The 21,845-nt window shown below is 35.9% G+C and overlaps 1 long non-coding RNA gene across 1 annotated transcript in view; it reads left to right on the top strand.

Annotated features, from left to right (window-relative positions):
- The window catches only part of LOC119243591 (uncharacterized), a 31,990-nt gene extending 23,686 nt beyond the window's left edge, over positions 1 to 8,304 (top strand). Inside the window, exon 4 of the long non-coding RNA XR_005124766.2 lies at positions 8,273 to 8,304. This is a non-coding gene — a long non-coding RNA (uncharacterized LOC119243591). The remainder of the gene's footprint in view (positions 1 to 8,272) is intronic.
- Positions 8,305 to 21,845: the final 13,541 nt, after the last annotated feature.

Below are 21,845 nucleotides of genomic sequence, written 5' to 3'. Positions count from 1 at the left end.
GACTGATGAGTTCAAGGATATAGAGAAATCTTCCAATAAGTAATTAAATAATAAGGAACTGAAATGTTTCATTTATTACTTTCATATATTAAGATATTGAGCAATTGTTGTGGAACAGCTCACATGCTGATGTTGACTTGGTGCCCATATGTCAGCACTGTTAAAGTTGTTCTGGTTGGTGAAGCTGTGTCATTCCCAGCAGTTGGTGCCTGTGCCCAACAGTTAGGAAATACTTTGAATGCCACCTTTGACTAAATCTATCTTTCTATTTGAAAACTACACATTAATGTAGTTCCATTTTAGTGTTTTGAAGTTATTACAATTCTTTTTTCTGCCTGGTTGATCTTCTGGTTCTTTCATACTTTTGATCAAAGATTGATAATACTTTGATATCTTAAGGAAATGATAAATATGTACATTAAGAAGAATCTAGTAAAGTCTAGTAAAGCATATTGTTTGCTGTTTTGCTTTTTCCTCATCTCCCTAGCTCAAAATCTAGTTGGAAATGTTCGGTTTTTCCAGTGGTACATAGATCAGAATTTAGCATTTAAAAACACTTTTCATGTAAATTCTTTTTTTGCTATTTCTTTGTTTTCTACTTCTGGGATTTCTGGTGAATAAAAAAAATACAACTCAAGTTAATCTAAGTCATTACTGCTATGAAAGCTGAAAAACTGAAATTTCAGTGTATGTAATATATTCAGGCATAATATTTGTTTAGATTCATCTTGTAGCTGATTTTTTTCAAGTTTAAGTTTAAATTTCTAAAAATGAGCACAGCAATGCCTTAATCATATGTATCATACAAGTCTGACTCCAAGGATGTTTACTCTAAGGGTATGTGCTTGACTCAGTGTTTATAGCCTCAGAAAATTTGAACCTAATTTCCAGAAATCAGACTATAAACTTGAAATAAGTAGACAATATTTTCTCAACAAAAAAAAGTAAAGGGGAGAGAGAGAGAGAAAGAGAGAGAGAGAGGCCGTTTCTCTTAAATTTGAAGATTACTTCTGAGAAATAAGGACTCCCCCTCCCTCATCTTAAAATGTGGAACTAGGATAAGTTTCATTCTGTGTAAACTTAATAATCCCAATCATGGAAATACAAATAAATTGATGGTTTTGCTATTGCTGGTGAATATGCCACTGCTGAGTCTCTTACTGGTGCTCACAGTATCACTACAGTAAAAAAAAAAAAAAAAGCCGAAAGACCACTTTTCTTTTTCAAAGATCTATGTTAAAAATGATCACTTTCTCAAATTCCAGATTTATAAGCTCAGATGAACAATGAAGAAATTCAAAGATGCCAATAGAAACTAGATTGTAGACCAAATTTCTTTCCAGTATCTCTTAGCTCTGAAGATATATTTCAAAGATCCTAACATTTACAATTTTTCCTTTCACATATAAACCTCTCTGGAACCAGGCAATGCCTTGTGGTGGTCCTGATGAAGAAGTGTACAAGAAAACTTACAAATTAATCTCAGGAATTGGAATAAAATTCCAGAGACAGTACCTCACCAGCACTTTTGCAGGCACAGAGGGTAGTATTGTGTGGGAAAATATGATCACTCATGACTTTGAGTTGAAAATATTTTGAAAGATTGGTCTTGGAATGTGAGTAAGCCTTTGCAGTGTGTTAACAAAGTTCTTTTCTTATATTTCCATTTTATGTAGGTGTAAGAATGATGTAAGATGAGTGCCTATGACACAGTAAATATTAAGAAGTCCATTCAACCCATGTGTATTAAAAGTTTTAGTAATAGCTATTGTTCTAAATTGCTTAACAGTATTCTTTCTCTGATGTGGCACATTAAATAATGGTATCCTTACAGTCAATACAGTATGATGATTCCAAAACATACATTGTGAGATGACAGAATTTTTAAATAGCCAATTTTAAGGAAATTTTTTGTTGCTGCTGTGTTTTTTTAAGGGGTGCTCTGAGTCATACCGTATCAAAGGAGACATTAAAGCACTTCTCAGAGAGAGTGAAAAATAAGACTTAAGATTTAATACTTCCTTTTATTCTTATAATTCTTTCTGAGAACTATTTCTAAATATGTTCTTAAAAGTGAACTTCAAAGTCGAACTTTGAGCCATAAGTAAACGACTTTGTCTAGTTTATTATAGACAGTCATCTTTGAGAGTTTTGAAGTTTAGTTTGGAGGAGGATTTAGCACTCTCTAAGTTTATATTTATTATAGCAGTATTAGCTGATTATCCTCCTTAAAATGTGATAGACATTAATATATGGCTTGTAACACTCAATATTTTCTGAATGTTTGCCATTGCTGTTATTTGATGACTATTATTTAAAATAAATCTCTCTGATCCCCCTTTCTGAAGAGGAAAGAAAAATTAGCTCTAGATCATTTTATTATCTATATATAAATTTTATTTAATGTTGCTAAGCCAATACACTAACACCTCATTTTCCCAGCATTGCCCAAGAAAGATTTGTTCCATGTCAGTAAATTTCCCAAATAATTGAAGCATAAACATGCCAAATATTCTTACTCTTTCTAATGGAAATATTTCTATAACACACCTTTCTGTTATTCTTGAATAGAGTGCTAAAAAATTAAAGCTTTAAAATTGTGTGGTATGTTACAGTCTCAAAACATGATTTTTACCCTTATCTATTAGCTAGCTAGCTAATTAATAGAGTAGTGTTTTTTACCATTTTGGGTTGAAACATATATTTTCATTGTACTATATTCTCTGTTTAGAAGTTGAACATCATTTACTTTGCTGGAGAAAAATTAGTTATCTTGTCTGGTAGCAAACTGCACTCATCCCCACACAGGATGGTCCCTCCTTTTCTGTCTTTTCTTTTCTTACCTTAATGCTTAAAATATAATGGAAAATTAGTTTATATGCTCTTAAGTATTTTTCACAAGTATCAACTCGTTTTGATTATGGCACTTTTGACACTGATTTAAAACATTCAGTGTGTATATACATGCATATATATACATATATATATATATATAGCTTTGCATGTTTTTTAAACTTTTTATCATGTATATTTTTTATTAAATTTAATATATTCTGAAAACATGATATTTAATGTTATCTTATTTAACCATCCCCTATTTTGTGGCCTGTTTGGTTTGAATCCAATTTTTTGGTGGAGTCTTGTTCAGCAATTTTAAATAATGCCTCTTCTGAATATCCTGGTACGTAATTTTTGCCTTCATTTCTGATTATTTCCTTATGCTGTACTCCAGCTTCCAAATACTGTCCATTTCCTATGCCCAGGGACTAAGTAAGCTGTTTTTCCTATCTATGTCCAGTGAATATATTTTCTACTTAATGATCTGTAGTCAGGTTTGATGACTGACCTGCTGAAGTATTGTATATCTGTGTCTTGAGATGCCCCATAGTCCCCTATAATGTACACCTTTTCTGCAGGGTAGGCAATTGTAGACAGGAGAAGGATGGTAAGGGCCTATATACCTTGATGATAAACACCAGAAGTTTTTATGTGTATGCCTATGGATGGGGGGAAAGTGGAATTGGACATGGGCTATTGCTACTTCCAAAACTGTGAAAAATCATTCTCTGTTCTTTAAGTCACCCAGTTCATATTATTTGTTATAGCAGCCCATGCTGATGAATATACTGTTGAATGCAACTACTTTATGATTCCATGAGTTAGGAAAATGATGATACAGACATTTTAGACTGACACTGAATGTTACCTTGAAAACACTACTTATTATTGTCAAGTATAGTAAAGTATTTTTCAATTTTTTTTTTAGTATTTCCTTAGACTTGCTACTTCTTGTTTCTTTTCTTTCCTTTATGTAGTGTTTTGCATGTGAATAACCTTTATGTTATTGTACCTTCAGTCTTTCATTATGGATTTTAGCCTAGTTCAAATCAAATTAACTGATAATCATTTTGAAGTGTGTCCTTCTTTAAAAATATATTCAATTATTTATATTGGTACTACTTTCAATTATTGCTAACTGAAAAATTGCATATGTAAAAATCCTTTTCAGCTCTTATTTTTAGTTGACTTCCTGTTAACTTTCAATTTTTATAAAATTTCTATAATTTAGTATTTCAGTTTTGTTTGCTTTGTGATTGAAGATAGGAAGGTACTTATATTCATGTTCTCAGTGGATTGTAAAGAGGAATTACTTATGTAGAATCATGTTTCCGGTGCATGTGGCATGGGGTTTTCATTGCCCACATTGCTTACTCTGCCTTACTAGATGTGCTGTTGTAACTGAAAGGTTGGATCTAGTTCATACCGGGAAGTATTTGTCTTCTGTGGCCACTGTGTGTTGCTCACTGTGTGAACTGAGAAATCTATTGGACTGTGAGTTTTCCTGTGGAATATTTGAAGAACCCTCAGGTGCTATTGAAAGTGAAGGATAGAAATACTATCAGGAAAACAGCAGGTTTTATTACAGGATTTTTCCCCTCAAGTAATAAAGATAGCCACAGAAAAAATATATATGAAAAAAAAAATACACAGCAGCAGTAAAAGTCATGCATATAGTACTAGCAAGAGAAACAACCGACCAAATAGAAAGAAGTCCCCAATCGGTCCCTACTAGCCTACGTTTATTTCCTCATGTTGATTATGGATCTTTCAGAGGGGATATTAAACACCCTGACTGACACCAAACAAATATATGCTTCTGGGGTTTGTGTTTCTCCCATGGATACAGCCACTATTTTCAAATAAATAGTAGGCTATGAAGGTAGGATATTCAACCTTCACCAGTGTCATATGACATCTCAAATGCTTGACAGAATTATCTCATTGCCATTATCATCCCCTTTTATTTCAGATTTTAAAATTAGAAGTAATAATGATCAAGCATCAGTGGAGATTATGGTAGTTAAATGAGTAAACCTTTTGTGGGGGAGGGGTTGTGATTCCATGAAGACCTAGGGTTGGTACCAAAGCAAGTACTCTGAAATTCTTGGCTATGGCTATTTCTACTGGGTGAAAAAGTCTGGATAGAGTTAAGATAAAATATCATGCTACAAAGGCAGTCTACTATATTTATGTTCCTCTAAAGTGGCAAATGATGGAATTCTCAAGGAGGGAGTTGAAGAAGAGTCTTGGCTCCTACTGCCTCCATTCTAACGATGCCAAGTTGGACATTTCAGATAGACTTTAAAAGCCTGAGAAAATAAGCATTTATTCAAGATTTTGCTGAAGGAGTTCAGTGAATGCCCCATAGTGACCTTAAAAGTTTCTGTCTCTTAATTTCCCTTCACTACAACACTTGGATGAAGACTGATTTTTTTTTTTTCCCAGTTGTACTAGAGAGATAAGATACTTTGGGTACTCCCCAAGAACTCTGATGGTCAGTACATGTGCTTCTATTTGTAACCAACTGGCTTTAGTAGCAATCATATTGAAATAATTGTAAATGGGATGAAAATTCTTACCTGATTTGATTTGACTCACCAAGTCCAACATCTCACTGTGAAAAAGCAACTTTTGATTGTACAAGAAAACACAGGTAGTTCTCCTGGACATTTGATTGGGCTCTCTAAAACAGTCTTAATTCTTTTTTTTTTGGCTGTTAAAATCATGTTTCCATTTTATTAATTTGAAATTAGGAAATAACTGCTAAGAAAACCAGAATATTATGTTATCTGATTAGTACATTTTTTCATAGACATTGGACATTCATCTTGGAAAGCCATATTTGTCCAGAGGCAGAACGGAGGAATTAAATTTTCTTAAAATGGTGTCCTCTACTATAAACTTGAAGGAAGTGCTTGCCCTATTCACCAATATATCAAATCTATGGCCTGTTTGTGAGCAACTTTCAAGGAAAGAAAGTGTTATAAAGAAAAGCAAAGAGAAATCTATAACAGACAAACAGTCTTAATTCTTACTGAAATGTAACAGGAAGTGGATTGTTCCTAGTGGCTGGAGGCTTGGGCAGCACAGTTTACTGAATATAGAGTGAAATTGTTAACTAAGGAGAGTACTTAGATGAGAACAAGGGTTCCAGTATTCTTATTGAATGCCTTCACTTCTTTTATGTATAGATTGTCCTCTTGTCTTAAGAAAGCACAGCCTTTAAATTCTGAATTCATCAAATTTTTTCCAGAAAAGTGCCATTGTTTTCGAATATCTTTTGTAAATCCTGCTTGCTCTTCTTATATGAAAATTCAGGAATAGTTCAAATGGAAAAGTCTTGGTTTCTTCCTTGAGCACTTCAATCTACTGGCTCTGAAAGCTGTGAATCTCTGTTCAGGATTATAGAGTGATGGGAGGGATAGTCCCTTTCAATGGCAGTCACTTGATGTTTGAAATTTATTTTTTTCAAAGATTTATTTATTTATGCAAACAAGAGCTGGGGTACAGGCCAGAGTGCGGGAGGGTGAGAGGATTCACCAGAGACAGAGTGGGGAACAGAATGGGCAGACTGACTGAAATACACTGCTGAGGGGAGCAGCAGGCGAGTCTGGAGAGGTCTGCTGCGCCATGTGGGCAGCTCCTTGGCTGGGGATAGAACTTGTGTTGCAGTGGCTGTGGATAGCTTCATAGGTTGTGTCCTAACGTCTTGCGCCACCAGGGAGGCCTGGTACTTGAAATTTAACCTGGCATGTCTTCATAGGTCCCCAGCACCATGACTGTTCTGTATCATAGCAGTTAGTGGCTGAAAAGCAGCAATGATGGGCAATGCTAACTTCATGCACTGTAAACACCCATCACAGGCTATGTTATGTCCCTGTTAGCATTCTGAAGAGGACTCTGCAATGTGCATTGTCTAGGTGCAGGTATCTTAGGTGGAAACAAATTGAGAAAATGGCTGACATAATAGCTTTAGAAATGGCACCTGGGGCCTTTATGGACAGTAAAAGAAGCAGGTAAGTAGGCTCACATTCCAAGATTTAGGGGGTAGATTGGGATGTATAAGAGCTGCAAGAGACCCTGACATATGGAAGGGACATTCTAGACTCTCTGTTCCAGGGTTAAACTAAAAGTTGCTACCACATAAGCTGACCACATTCCTGAAAGAAGCAAAACCCAAGGATAAAAGTGAAATCTGCATCCTATAATTTTTCTTTTTCATAAATTTTATAGATCTAGCTTAAAATTTGTAAAAATCGCATTATTAGTCAGTGAATTGTACATTTAAAATTGGTGAATTTTACTATATATGTTATGCCTTAATAAATATTATTAAAAATTGAGTCGTCTGGGAAAATCCTATTGAAAGTTACTGGCCAATGTAAAGTTAGCCCCTGAAGCATACTTCAGAAGTAACATGTAACTGTGTGTTTACAATATTCATAAATGAAAACCTTGATAACCAAGTTACAGAATTTAAAATATTTTCTTGCTTGGGGTCTCTACTAATCATTTATGCTTGCTGTCTTTTATGTTTACTTTCCCACTGATGTGACATTCAGTCCTGCCACATTACATGTAGGAAGTGAGTGATCACTTTCTGAAATACATGATCTGTGCTTGCCAGATGGATTTGGAAATGCTCCCAGTAATGCTTCATTGTCATAACCCACTTCTCTATTCCATCATGAGTGAGGTCACTAGGGAATGACATAATTTTCAATACCTCCCAGATTGCAAAAGTTTAAAAAATTATAATAACCTTTGTTTTTCTTACATAATCATGTCCAAAATTAAGAAAGACATTGTTTCTAAATATACACACAAAGGTGCATGCACACTCACACACATGCACAGATGCACAGTGTATCTTAAAATCAGGCAACTGTAGGAATTCCTAAGGACCTATTTCTTCCTGGGTGGTCATGAAATAAAGGCTCAGGAAATACTAAATAAAGTATTTAAGAATAGGCCAGCAGGAAGAGGCCATCAATTGGTAGGTGAACTCACAAGGAAAGTAAGAAATCACTAGGAGCTTTTCTGCCTTTTTACCTACTTCAGGATACTGCATAGAAAGTTGTTGCTTTCTTTAGAAAGACATTATATAACAGGAGCTCCAAATTCCTATTTATTCAATCATACAGCCATAACTCAATAAATATTCACAATAAAAATATGATGTATAATATATGGATCTTTCTCTGGGATACTCTTTCCCCAAAAGCAGTTTATACCTCTCTTCCCACTGCATGGGGTCTGCCTGCTCCTGTTTTGAGGAGTCTGTGTTTCTTCCTTCCTCATTGATTTTGGATTTCAATATGTAATTTTCTCTGTGGCCAGTGGAATGTAAACAACTATGACTATGCTATAGCCAGTTAGAAGCTCTAAGTGAAATTCTAATGATTGTCTTACCTCTTGCATTTTTTCTTAGACCCTTAAATGGTTGGAGACTTCACATATAGGCATCAGTTTCATTCTGGGTCTTGAGAGGATCTTTGAATAAATCCCCAAAAAATGGGGTTAAGCAGATTCACTGTGATCCATCCAGTAACTGCCTATGTGAAACATTACTAAGAATGAACTCCCCGGCCACCGGCGAGGGTCCCACATGGCACACAGACCTCTCCTGCCGCGCCCGCTGCTCCCCTCAGGAGTGTATTTCGGTCCATCTGCCTGTTCTGTTCCCTGCTCTGGCTCTGGTGAATTCTCTCACCCTCCCGCGCCTCTGACTCTACCCAGTGCTTGTATAAATAAATAAATAAATCTTTAAAAAAAAAAAAAAAGAATGCAATACTTGGTCTTTAAGCTCATGAGATTTTAGTTATTTTGTAGCAAAATCAAGAATAACAGGCTTGATGGTTGGAAGTGGAGTGTTACCATAATAAAAACATAACGTATGTGGCATTTATATGCCAGGCCAGACAACTAGCAGTGAGAAAACTTATCGGAGGCTAGAAATTGGTGACACATTTTATATAGTAGCAAAGCAATTGATAAAGGTGTTATGTGGACTTATTTGAAAGATGAACATGTATATAATGTTCTTATATGATGCTTTCTGTGAAGAGGATTTTAAATGTCACTATTTGTAAATAAGTGACCTGTTTAATGTAGGGGATGAAAGGGAAGCTAAATTGTTGAGAAACTCCACAATTGGAAAATTCCTTTCCAGGGTTGGAAAAATAACTGTTTTTATTGTCTAACTACTTAAAAGATTAGTGCTTTGAGTCTGAAAGGCTAATTCCAATTCAGATTAAGACTCATTTTAGAGACAGGAACCAAATTCTTGACATGTGTTCAAAACCTGTTTGGATTAAGTTGTCTGCTCAGTTGGACAAAATGACTTAGGAAAAGGAAACCAAAGGATTCCATGAAGACTGATAAGCTCTAATACCTGCACTTAAGTTTAAAGAGATAAACAGATTTGAAAAAGAATAGCAAGTGTGTCTATTTGTACAAGAAGCAGAATAGAGGAAACAGATAAAAAGAAAGACCACATAAAATTTTATTTATTTGTTTATTTTAAAGATTGATTGATTGATTGATTGATTGATTGATGTAAGCACTGGGTACAGTCAGAAGCGCGAGAGGGTGAGAGAATTCACCAGAGTCAGAGTGGAGAGCAGAGCAGGCAGACTGGCGAAGTACACTGCTTAGAGGAGCAGCGGGCGGCAGGAGAGGTCTGCGCGCCATGTGGGACCCTCAACTGGCGGCCTGGGATCGAACCGGAGCTCCAGAGGCTGCAGGCAGCTTCGCAACTCACTGCTCAACCACTGCGCCACCAGGGAGGCCCCACATAAAATTTTATTTTTTTAATTTTTTTTTTTTTAAACTTTTGAAAATAAGTTTATATTTTTATTTCACTTAAAGCAATATATATGAAGTTGATATTTTGGAAAGGAAACAATTGAGCTACATACATCTTACTACTATCTTTTTTTTTTTATAATAAATTTTATTTTTATATTCCCCCATACAATTGCAAACGCCCCATTCTGACCCCAATCCTTCCCCTCCCGCCCCCCACCCCCCAAAAAGTGTCTCTGGTTCATAGTTTTTTGTTGATTTTGATTTTCACTTTCTTATATTCATTTTCCTGGTCCCTTATTTAAGTTTTCTAGATTCCTGCTATGAGTGAGACCATCCGGTATTTTTCTTTTTCTTTTTGGCTTATTTCGCTGAGCATGATCCCTTCCAGCGCCATCCATGTTGCTGCAAATTGCATGTGTTTATCTTTTTTGAATGCTGAGTAATATTCCATGGTATATATGTACCACATCTTCTTGATCCAGTCATCTATTTTTGGGCATTTGGGTTGTTTCCAAAGCTTAGCTATTGTAAACAGTGCTGCTATAAACATAGGGGTGCAGGTGCTCTTTGGAATTGATGTTTCTGTGTCCTTTGGGTAAATACCTAGGAGTGGAATTGCTGGATCCTATGGAAGCTCTATGTTTAGTAGGTCCAGAAATCTCCACACAGCTCTCCACAGTGGTTGGACCAGTTTGCACTCCCACCAACAGTGCAGGAGAGTTCCTTTTTCTCCACACCCTCGCCAACATTTGTTGTTGCTAGTTTTTTTAATATGTGCCATTCTCACTGGTGTAAGATGGTATCTCATGGTAGTTTTGATTTGCATTTCCCTGATGACAAGTGATGTTGAACAGTTTTTCATATGCCTGTTGGCCACATAAAATTTTAAAGAGAGCTTTTCTGGTGGCCTAAGGGTTAAGTCTCAGCACTGCCTCCACTGTGGCTTGACTTCCTTCCCCCGCCGGTGAACTAACCTACATGGCACAGCAGACCTCTCCTCTTTTGTGTGCTGCTCCCCTCCACAGTGTATTTCAGTGGATCTGCCTGTTCTGCTCCCCTCTCTCTCTGGTGAATCCTCTCACCCCTACTCTCACACCACTGATCTACACCCCAGTTCCTCCACGCAAAAAAATAAAGCCTTTTTTTAAAAAAATTGTTTAAAAAATTTAATAAAGAAAATAAAATTTTAAGAGTTTTAATGCCAAGAGTATTCCCAACCTAAAGTAGAGGATGTGTGGCTTATTATGGCTTAAAATTATTTGAATCCAAGGTATACACCATTATCCAAACTGGATAATGATTTTGGTTGGTATGGATGATGTATAAATATCAAATGTCTCTAGGTACCAATTTATTGGCAAGCTAAGTGACCATTACTGCTTTGTGAAGTCCAAGGATCTGTCTTCATTTATAATAAGATTTGATTGTGTTTTTCAAGTTTCTTGGGTTATAAAGAGAACATATATGGGGGCCTCCCTGGTGGCACAAGGGTCAAGATGCAGCACTATGAAGCTATACACAGCCACTGCAGCATGAGTTCAATTCCTGGTCGGGGAGGTGACCCACATGGCACAGCAGACCTCTCCTATCTTGCCTGCTGCTCCCCTCAGCAGTGTATTTCAGTCATTCTGCCTGTTCTGCTCCCCACTCTGTCTCTGGTGAATCCTTTCACCCCCCACACCTCTGACCTCTACCCCATTCTTGTATGCTTAAATAAATATTTTTTTTAAAAGAACATATATGAATGAACAAAATTTCTAAATGCATCTGATCTGTGATATAAAGCAACATATACTTTTATCTGAATTAATTAAAATGTTTCAGAATTTTCTAAGTTTATATGATTTCTAGATTCAATAATGTGATATAGTATGTCATCAATAATATATTCAGGCTGTTTCTGTTACATTTTCAGGGATTTCATAGTTAAATGATAATAGTGTCTCATTTTATTTTATAAAAGGAAAATATTTGATTCCTGTGTCACAGAAATCATATAGTGATCTTCCACTTCTGTGTCACCCCAAATAGTGTTCCTAGGGCCCCTGCTTTTCTGCATATTTAATTATGTTATGCCATGATGATGATGCTCATTGGAAATTCTAGATCCCTACTTTTTCATTTTTTATTTAAAGCTTCTTTTGTTGTAAGAATTATCAGTGTCTTTAATACTCTGATGTAAATTATAACTTTACAGAAGGAATGCATGATTTATTTCTCAGACATTTTTGACTGCAGCTGAATGACAGGTCAAAATTTGGACAACATTAAGACTAAGGAAGGATTAACTCACTCAGAAAATTCCAGGAATAAATCAAATTCATCATATTAAAGAAGGGGATTACCTGTTTATGTATATAAAGTAGTCCACATTAATTTAAAGCAAAGTTTATAGATAAATTAATAATCAATCAAACAATAGAACAAATAATAGAGGAAATATATTAGGACAGTTAAGTCATGTTGTAGGGTATACTTTAAGAGTTGAAATTAGCCTTGTATGTTTCATATACACACATATAAATCAGATGTAAATGTTTATTTAAGACTGTTCAGTATGTTTAATTTAAATCATTATTATTGGATTTTAAAAGGCAGTTTTACATAGACTAAGAAGGGAAAATACCTGAACTGCACTAGCAATTAATAATACAGAGGACTTTGTATCTAATGGTAAAATATAACATTGGTAAAATATAACATTAATGGTAAAATATACCGTCATGGTCAGAATGGTTCTCTCTCACACCTGGTTGTTGAATGTCAGTGGCTATGCCTGGGAAACATCCCAGGGGGCCAGTCTTCACTGAGTTGTAGTGAGAAATACAAGAATTCCATCTGATAGAATGTGCTGGTAGAATGTCTGAAAATTTCTGCTATTACCTTTTTTACTTCCTTTGAAATCTTTGCTACCTACTCAGAAATTTTATCAGAATAAAAAGATGTTAAGAAACTAAGGTGGGGCATAGCCTTTGAGTAGCTAGTCAATGAGCAATAAACAGCATGTTTATTTGAGGTCAGCAAAGAAAAAAGATGACTGCTAATTACATGTAATTAATTTTAATATTTTGCTTTGCATTTTCAAAAAAACATACTTTTTCTTTTCTTTCATATTTCTAAATGTATTTTGTGATACTCAACAAGTTTTGCAAATCTTAGGAAACCTGTTAAATAATCTTAAAAAAATTCTCATTTGACTTCAGATTAACTCCTCAGATGTGTTATACAATCAAACGTAGTATTTACTAAAATAAGTATGTAATTCACATTGTGGCTCTTTTTAAAAAAGAATAATGAAATCTTGTCTTATTCAGGAAACAAAACGTATTCTAATATAGCACAGTATCATTATTATATGATTTTAGAATAATCTTAGGTGTATAGATTACAGTATATATCCAAACCATTTTAAATACTCAAATAGCTTTAATTTGTTAGGATTTGAGGGAAGAGACACTATGTTCTCAGTGATGTTTCATGTGTACAGGGAAATACTAATAGTATTTTTTCTAGGAATATCTTGTGTTATTATTAGTAAAAGATATATAGGTAAAACCCTTGAAGTTATTTGGCAGGGAGCAGGGAACTCCAAATTTGGCTGTTTTCATTACTGCTGTTTACTGACATTATACCTCAGGAAAGAGTACTTCATTTTCTGAGCTGCAGTTTTCCACCTGAAAATCAGGCAAAGCCCTACTTTGTAAGTTTTTGATAGGAGTATGTACCCTCCCAGCACTTAACCTGAGATTAGCAAAATGCTTCTTTTATTTGTGGTCTTTGTAATCTCCATTGCCTTTTCTATTATAGATTAATTAAATTATAGATCTATTAAATTATAGGTCTCACCTCAAAAAAAGTAAAGTAGCTGTACTTCAGTAGCAATTTGGCTGAGTTTGAAAGGTTTACCAAAAGTGACTAATCTGTGCATAATTCTGCTTAGCTCATTGACCCCATTTAAGTACCACAATGTTCCCTTTCAGGCCAGCACATCTCTCTGTGGGATGGGGGGACTGTTATTAACCATCTCTTTTTGGACAATGCCCTACAGCACAGGCTGGCTCCCTGTCTGGATGGGCCACTGATGACTTCTGTGGCTCATTTCCCTGTGGATGAGGATCTGTGTGTGCCACGGGCAGTGTATGGTGCCATCTCAGGTATTTAGCTGATACTTCTCCCCTCTCTGTGAAGATCCTGCCCTCTTGGACCCAGCCCCCAAAAGCTACCTTTCCATATAGGGGCACCAGGACGTCTGCTTTTCCCCCTTTTTCTCCCTCACCTTTGCTTTGGCTACAGTCAGTGACTGGTTACACTTTAAAATGCAAAATCCTGTTTTGAAAATTTTTTCTCTGTCTGAAAGACTTGCTCCTTGACGATAAGGGGATGCCATTTCTTATTAGGCAAATAGCCAGGAGGTGTAGGGAAGAAAGACAAGCCCAATGTTCCAGGAACTTTCCTCATCAGTCATGTTAAGACCAAGGTGGTTATTTTCTACTCTAAATTTGCAGAGGCCTGAGACAATACATCTGCTTGACCACAATAACTGATTTCTGAAATCTCATCAACTCTGTCTCTTAGGAAATGATATGTAATTCTAGGGCTGCCTTAACAAAGTAGTACAGACTAGGTAGCCTAGACAACAGAAATTTATTTTCTTAGGATTCTGGAGGCTAGAAGTCAGAAACCAAGGTACTGGCAAAATTAATTTCTTCTGAGGCCTCTCTCCTTAGTATATAGATGGCCATCTGTCTTCTCTGTGTGTCTTCACGTGGTTTTCTCTGTGTGTGTGTGTGTGTGTCCCTTCTTCTAATGGTAATCGTATTGGATTAGGGTCCACTGTATAAACTCATCTTACCTTAATTACCTCTTTAAAGTCTCCCCTTCCAAATATAGTCATGTTCTAGAATACCTGATGTGAGAGGTTGAACATATGGATTCCAAGGGAAGAGGCCACAGTTCACAGTTCAGCCCATTGCTTTCCACAGCTGTCACTGGGTTCTCATCCTTAACTAAGCTTCCAAAATTATATTAAAATTATCTGCAAGACCTTGATTCAAGAAATCTTAGAAGTTTTCTCTGTCATGTGGCCCATATTTATATTTCTAACTACTTACAGAATACTAAGCACTGTGCAGCAAATTTTTACATGTAATTTTTTTCAATAGCTCCATTAGCCCATAATCAGGCTATTAAAAATTTTAATCTTTTTATTTACCAATTTATTTAATTGATTTTAGTGAGATTACAAATGATATGGGTACTTTTTAATATTACTGTGCAGTGACATCTTAACCCACTCTGTGCAAGCTTTATGACATCACGCGATGCCCTGTTAACCATCAGTGCCATTTCATGTCATGTGAAAGTCTCCCTGACGGGCTACCTGTCACAGTGCTCACAGAGATACACTTCCATCAGGTACACCAGGGCCATCAGCATTGTGAAAATCACAGCTGATTTTAAAAATTCCTGTGAGCTGTGTGTACACTGTTACTATAATAACCCCAGTAAGTGGGCACTATTATTTCCATTTTTTCTGTAGGTGAGAAAATTGAAAGTTACAGGGATACATGACAAGCAGAGCCAGGTGGGATTACAAGTCATTCCTGCCTGTTAGAAGACAAATATTCGCGTTTTACACCCCAGTATACCGTCTCATCGAACTAGAAGTTGCCTCCTTAAATATTCAGCTAATTATTACATGAAAAAGTAATCAAGAAAGGCCCATATAGCTATGCACACTCACATAAAATGATTTATATTGGATAGAAATAGGACAGTTCCTAATGCCCTCATTCTTATATATTTGGTTATTTGTTTTTCCAAAGACATGCATGATTACAAATAGCAAATTGGAGAACTAGAGGCAAAAGTGTTGCTTGATGGGCACACACAGAGAAGTAACAGATTAAGTGACATCTGACACTATAGAAGAAAGGCAGAGACTCTACCAACAAAACAAAAAGAAAAGACAGGAAACAAAGAACAACAAATAGGCAGAATATGTCCTTGACAGCAGGGATCCCTTCTGTCTTGTATACCACCCAGTGCCCAGAATAGTGCCTGCCATACAAAAGGTACCCTCCATATCTTTTTTTGACAAAATGAATTGATTGGATGAATGCATGTTTGCAGTCAGTGCACAGTAGTGAGTTCTTGGTATGAAGATGACAGTTCCTCAAAGCATGCTCTTTGCAACTGTCATTCCATAGATGATTCTAGGAGAGAATATGATTACGTGGTCTGGTTGATTAGGTATATGCTTCATACTGTAATCCAATCTTTATGCTATTCTTCAGCTAAGAAACCTGTTTAACTTTAATCCCAGTTTTTTCCCAAATTTTGATCAGTAAGCTTTTCTCATATGACACTTGAAATGGCTTTACCTGTAGTCTGAGGAACAGACCAGCAATTAGAAAACTTTGTTGCTCAGCAATTAGAAAACTTTTTTTGTTCTTGAGGACACCACTATTTCAGAAATGGTACAAAAAAAATTTATGGATTATGTACTTGATTTTAGAAGGCAAGAAGTTATGGCAAATTTTAGAAGAAATAGGAAAAGATAATGAAAACATGTTAAGTTTTGGTCCTTAAAATATTAACATTTTAGAGATGTAGAAAAACATCTCAGTCAGCCTTTTTCCCTGCTCCTTGCTTCAGGAGGCTGACCTGAATGGACTGCATCAGTGTACTGCACTGATGTGTAGTTACCAATAAAGAAGGCCCCAGGAGGGAAGTGTCAGACCAGGGCGACCCCTCACACCTGTGTGAATGGCTGTTATCAAAAGGACAAAAGATAACTAGTGTTAGTGAGGTTGGGGAGAGTGGGGAGCTCTTGTGCACTAGTAAATTGGCACAGCCACTGTGAAAAACAGTGTGGAGTTTTCTCAAAAAATTTAAAAATAGTGACTACCATATGATCCAGCAATTCCACTTCTTTGTCTTTATCTGAAGGAAGTGAAATCACTAATCAAAGAAATGTATGCACCCCACATTCATAGCATTTACAAGAGCCAAGACATGGAAGCTGTCTAAGTGTCCATTAATGGATAAATGAATAAGAAAGATGTGGCTTATTTTTAAGTCATAATAAAGAAGGGAATCTTGCCATTTCTGACAGCATGAATGAACCTTGAGAGCATTATACTAAGTGAAATAAGTTAGACAGAGAAAGGCAAGCACTGTATGACTCATTTATATGTGGAATGGGAAAAACAAAATGAAACAAAAACCAATCTCACAATTACAGAGAACCAATTGGTGGTTGCCAGGGGCAGGTGGTGAGGATGAGAAAAATTGGCTAAAGTGATCAAAAAGTACAAACTTCCAGTTATGAGATAAGTAATTCTGGGAATGGAATATACAGCATGATGACTGTAGTTAATAATACTTTATTGTACATTTAAAAGTGGCTAAGAGTGTAGATCTTCAAGTTTTCATCACAAAAAAAATGTACTATGTATAGTATAGGCTGTTAACTAGACTTATTGTGATCATTTTGCAAATCATACAAATATTGAATCAATATGTTGCATATACCTGAAAATTACATTGTCAGTTTTATCTCAATTAAACATGTATCTGGATTTCCCCCAATTTATTAAATTGTTAATTTGGAGAACTAGGGAGTATGTTTATACATTGCTGTAGAAGTGTCCCAGATACGGAGATCAAAGGTTATCAGGACAATAGCCAGATGTTGCACTAAAGATCTCTGCCTGTTTTCAAAGTAACTGATGGATGATGTGAGAGCTTTCCCTGGAATGCTTTTGAATGTTCTAAATGTTAGAGATTTTATTAGTGGGTCAAATGGCTTTAAGACAATAAACTCTTAAGAACCACTTACTTAAAATAGTGTCTCATTTTATAGAAACAAAACTTGGAATTCAATAAGAAGGGGTCTTTTCTACACACCGTTACAAAATTTGTCCATGCCACTGTTATGTGGTCTTACACATGGAATTTTCAACAATTCTGAGGTATTACCCGATTGTGTTCATCACAAGAGGGGATTAACTAACTTGCAAATGTTACACAGCTAGTAAGTGGCAAAGATTGGATTTAAAGAAAGGACTTTTAGGCCTCCTTTTTGGCTCAGGTGGTTGAGCGCAGCGCTATGAAGCTGTGCACAGCCTCTACAGTGCCTGTTTGATCCCCGCCGGTTGTGGAGATATCTACATGGCATGGCAGATTCTCCTGTCTCGCCTGCTGCTCCCCTCAGCAGTGTATTTTGTCATTCTGCCTGTTCTGCTCCCCACTCTGTCTCTGGTGAATCCTCTCAACCTCCCGCACATCTGGCCTGTACCCCAGTTCTGTATAAATAAAAAAAAAATCTTAAAAAAAAAAAGAAATAAAGGTCCTTTATCTCCCAATCATATATGCTTTCTTCTGGTCTAGACTGCCTCCAAGTTCAGATGTGTATATCTGTGTTTTCTCTTTAGTTATTTTTTGTATATATGAATAAATACAGTTTACTTTTTCAGTGCATGGATGTGTTTGTTAACCAATGTTTCGTTTTCCCCCACCATGCCTCTATCCCCTTACCCTTTTTCCTGTCCCCCTTCCTTCTAACCTCAGAGCCCTCAGGATATTTATTTATGTCCACTAGTTACTTTATCAAATTATCTGCTATTAAATGTCCAGTATTTGTTTTTATCATTCTGACTTGCTTTATTGCATATTAATTTCTTCAACATCGACAGAATGGTATTCCATAATGTGGATGTACCACATCTTTTTGATCCAGTCACGTAATGATGGACATGATAGTGCCACAATAAGCAGTGTAGACCACATGGGGTGTGTGTGTGTGTGTTTTGATGGTTTTATACTCCTGAGTAGATACCTAAGACTGGGATTGCTAGGTTATATGATAGTTGAATTTTTAGTATTTTTGAGGTAAATCCATATTGCTTTCCACAAAGTATGCACCAGTTTACATTCCCATCAACAATTAGGTGGTTACTCTTTGCCTGCGTCCTCTCTTGTTGGAAGCCTTTTTAATTTGTGCATCCTCATGGGTGTGAGAGAGTATCTCATTGTCATTTTAACCTTATTGGAAGTGATGATTTTTTTTTTAATTCTCTAAGATTGACTAAATCTATAGAATGTCAAAAATTTCTAAGTTTTGTGGCTGAAATCTGGAGTAGTATTTATTAGATAAGAGTTGTAAATTTCATTATTTATTAGCTATTTCTGTTCTTTCCCATAGATGATTCTCTATCTGCCTGCCTGCCTACCTACCCATCTAAAGATTTGCCTTTAACCTAGAGACTCATTAATGATTTGGCGAAGACTGTTATGTCTCCCAGCTTTTCTCTCTCCCCACTTCCCCCCCCGCCCCTTGCAATATTAGATATTAGTACTTTATTCTTTTTTTTTAAGATTGATTTATTTATGCATACAAGAGCAGGGGTATAGGCCAGAGGTGTGGGGGGGTGAGAGGATTCACCAGAGACAGAGTGGGGAACAGAACAAGCAGATCGACCGAAGTACACTGCTGAGGAGAGCAGCGGGCGAGTCAGGAGAGGTCTGCTGTGCCATGTGGGTTGCTCCCTGGCTGGGAATCGAATTCATGCTGTAGTGGCTGCGGACAGCTTCACAGGCTGCCTCTTAGCCCCTTGCACCACCAGGGAGTTCCAGTACTTGTATTCTTAATTAATGGGGAGAAAGAATAAAAGTTTTGTTTTCTAGTTTCTGATATACCATACTGAAAAATGCCTTCAGAATCTATTTTTTGTTTTTCTTTTCAGTCTTGAGTAAATTTGTGTACTGTGACTTCAGAAAAAGCAATATTATTATAGTAGTGAAATTATCTCATTCTTTGACTTCTGACTTTTTTAATTAATATTTTATTTTATATAATTCTCACATCATTTCATTTTTGCACAATGTATGCATTATCATTTTGGTTATATTCCCCATACAATTGCACCCCCCTTAGTTTTAATTGGCCTTATTTTTAAACCAAAGTCAGTGTGTCTAATATCTTTTTGTTCCCCATTGTGATTACTGACACTATTTTTTTCATTGTTATATCTAATTTATTACTTAACTGGTTTATTATTTTTTTAATTTTTTAATTTTATATATTTTTACATCATTTTTCATTTTTTCACAATGTATGCATTTTTTAAATGACACTATTTTTTAATCACTTACAGAATTGCTATTTTATGTTGTTCTCTTTTTTGGTTTTTCTTTAAACAAGGGCTGATTAGCTATGTTTCCAAAAGAGACTAATGTTTGATTCTGCTTCTGGCCTATAAGATACTCGTGCAGCACAGGAAAAACTTTCTTCTATCTTTTCCCAGTTCTCCAGGGTGGAGTATTCCTGACCACCTTCAAATCTAACTTTAGGTGCTGACAGAATTATGTAATAGTTGCCAAAGTTAGGTGAATGTGTGGACTAACAAGTCATTTTTCATAAATAGAAGATAAATAGGAGTTGGGATATGAAGGAGAAGGACATCAACCTACCAGCCTGTGAACCATGACCCAGATCCTACTTGAATTACTTACAATTATGAATATTCGCTAATTTCTATAGAGAGCCTGGGCTTCTGTTCACTTCCAGGTACATAATCTTTTACTCTTTGAAAGATAAAAGCATTTGATGAGAGTTTTCTTAGCTTTATTATATATCATTGTTTTAAAATAGCATATATTATTTCTCTCTTAGAAGAATTTCTCGCTTTCTCAGAAACCCTGTCTAGTACTGAGATTTTTATTTCATTTTCAGAAAATCAGAGCATTTCTAAGAATGGTTTTATTAGAAACGCTTACCATTTGATCATACCTCTAAGGGATGTTGCAGAAAAAGGAATGCTTCTTCCAGGGAGAAAGGCACTGAATATACAAACCCATCCTCATTAGTTGAAACTTTTTTATGTCATTACTTTTCAAATAATAAACAACTAATGGTTAGGAAATTTCTACATCAAGTGTATGAACAATTAGCCAAAAATTAGGTCTCAGAGAGTTAAAGAAATTACCTGGGTCAAGAGAATTGACTGGGAGCACAGACAAATTTTAATGACAATGACCTTTACAATCAGTAGATATTGTTGCTCTTTATCCACGCTGCACAGTAATGTTTAAGTGAGTAGTCAAGACCCAGGTCATCTAGGTTGGAATTCTAGAATCACCTGAGAGCTGTATGTCTTCAGATAAGCCACTTAATTCTCCCGTGACTCAGCTCCCTCATATTTAAAGAAGGGATAGTAATGCTATCTACCTACCTAAGAAGAATGTTAGAAAGGTAAATTAGTTATTATAAAGTACTTAAGACCAAATGTTATAGGTGCTTGTAACTGTTAGGTTAATGCTATGTTATCAATCTGTGTACAGTGTCTATAGGTAAACTGTGTTCAAAGATACCATATGACAGGCTAACCCCTGACTAAATGGGATGGTTAATTAGGAAAAATGGGTACTATTCAGTATGGAAAAGCAGAAGCTGGATATATACTCTCAGAGATAATGTTGTAAAATTTCACACTTCTATTTTATTTTAAATAAAAATAGAAAATTTTAAATGGTGACTTTTAGTTGTTAACTCCAAAGGCTATAGACTTCACAGGTCTTAACAGAGTATGAGACACGATGGTGGGGGCCTATCAATACTCACTTTTAAAGTGAATTAAAATTAACTCAGTTTCTATAGATTACATTATAGGGAATTTGTTAGACTAAAACCAAAGTGCTATTTTTCACTGTTGAGAATTAGAATACCATGTAAACAGTTTGTTCAGGAGTCATATTAAATAATCCATATTAGAAAATGATATCTTAAGAAATTATAGTTCTACCAAGCTTTTAATTAAGCAATTGCATATTCACTGAATAGCAATAATTTGAAAAGAGAGTAATTTAGAGATATTTTAAAAGGAAGACATTTTAAATGTAAGCAGTTTGCTCTGAAGACTCACTTTGAGGGCCTCCCTGGTGGCACAAAGGGTTAAACACAGCACTATGAAGCAGTCTGCAGCCTCTACAGCACGAGTTCAATCCCCGGCCAGGGAACAACCCACATGGCACAGCAGATCTCTCTTGTCTCGCCCGCTGCTCCCTTCAGCAGTGTATTTCAGTAGATCTGCCTGTTCTGTTCCCCACTCTGTCTCTGGTGAATCCTCTCACCCCTTAAACCTCTGGCCTGTACCCCCATTCTTGTATGTATAAATAAATCTTAAAAAAAT

This window comes from Talpa occidentalis, unplaced genomic scaffold, assembly GCF_014898055.3.
Source record: "Talpa occidentalis isolate TD23 unplaced genomic scaffold, MPIMG_talOcc4v2.1 talOcc4.13, whole genome shotgun sequence".
In the NCBI taxonomy this organism is placed as follows: domain Eukaryota; kingdom Metazoa; phylum Chordata; class Mammalia; order Eulipotyphla; family Talpidae; genus Talpa; species Talpa occidentalis.
This window is presented reverse-complemented; position numbering and strand designations above follow the sequence as displayed.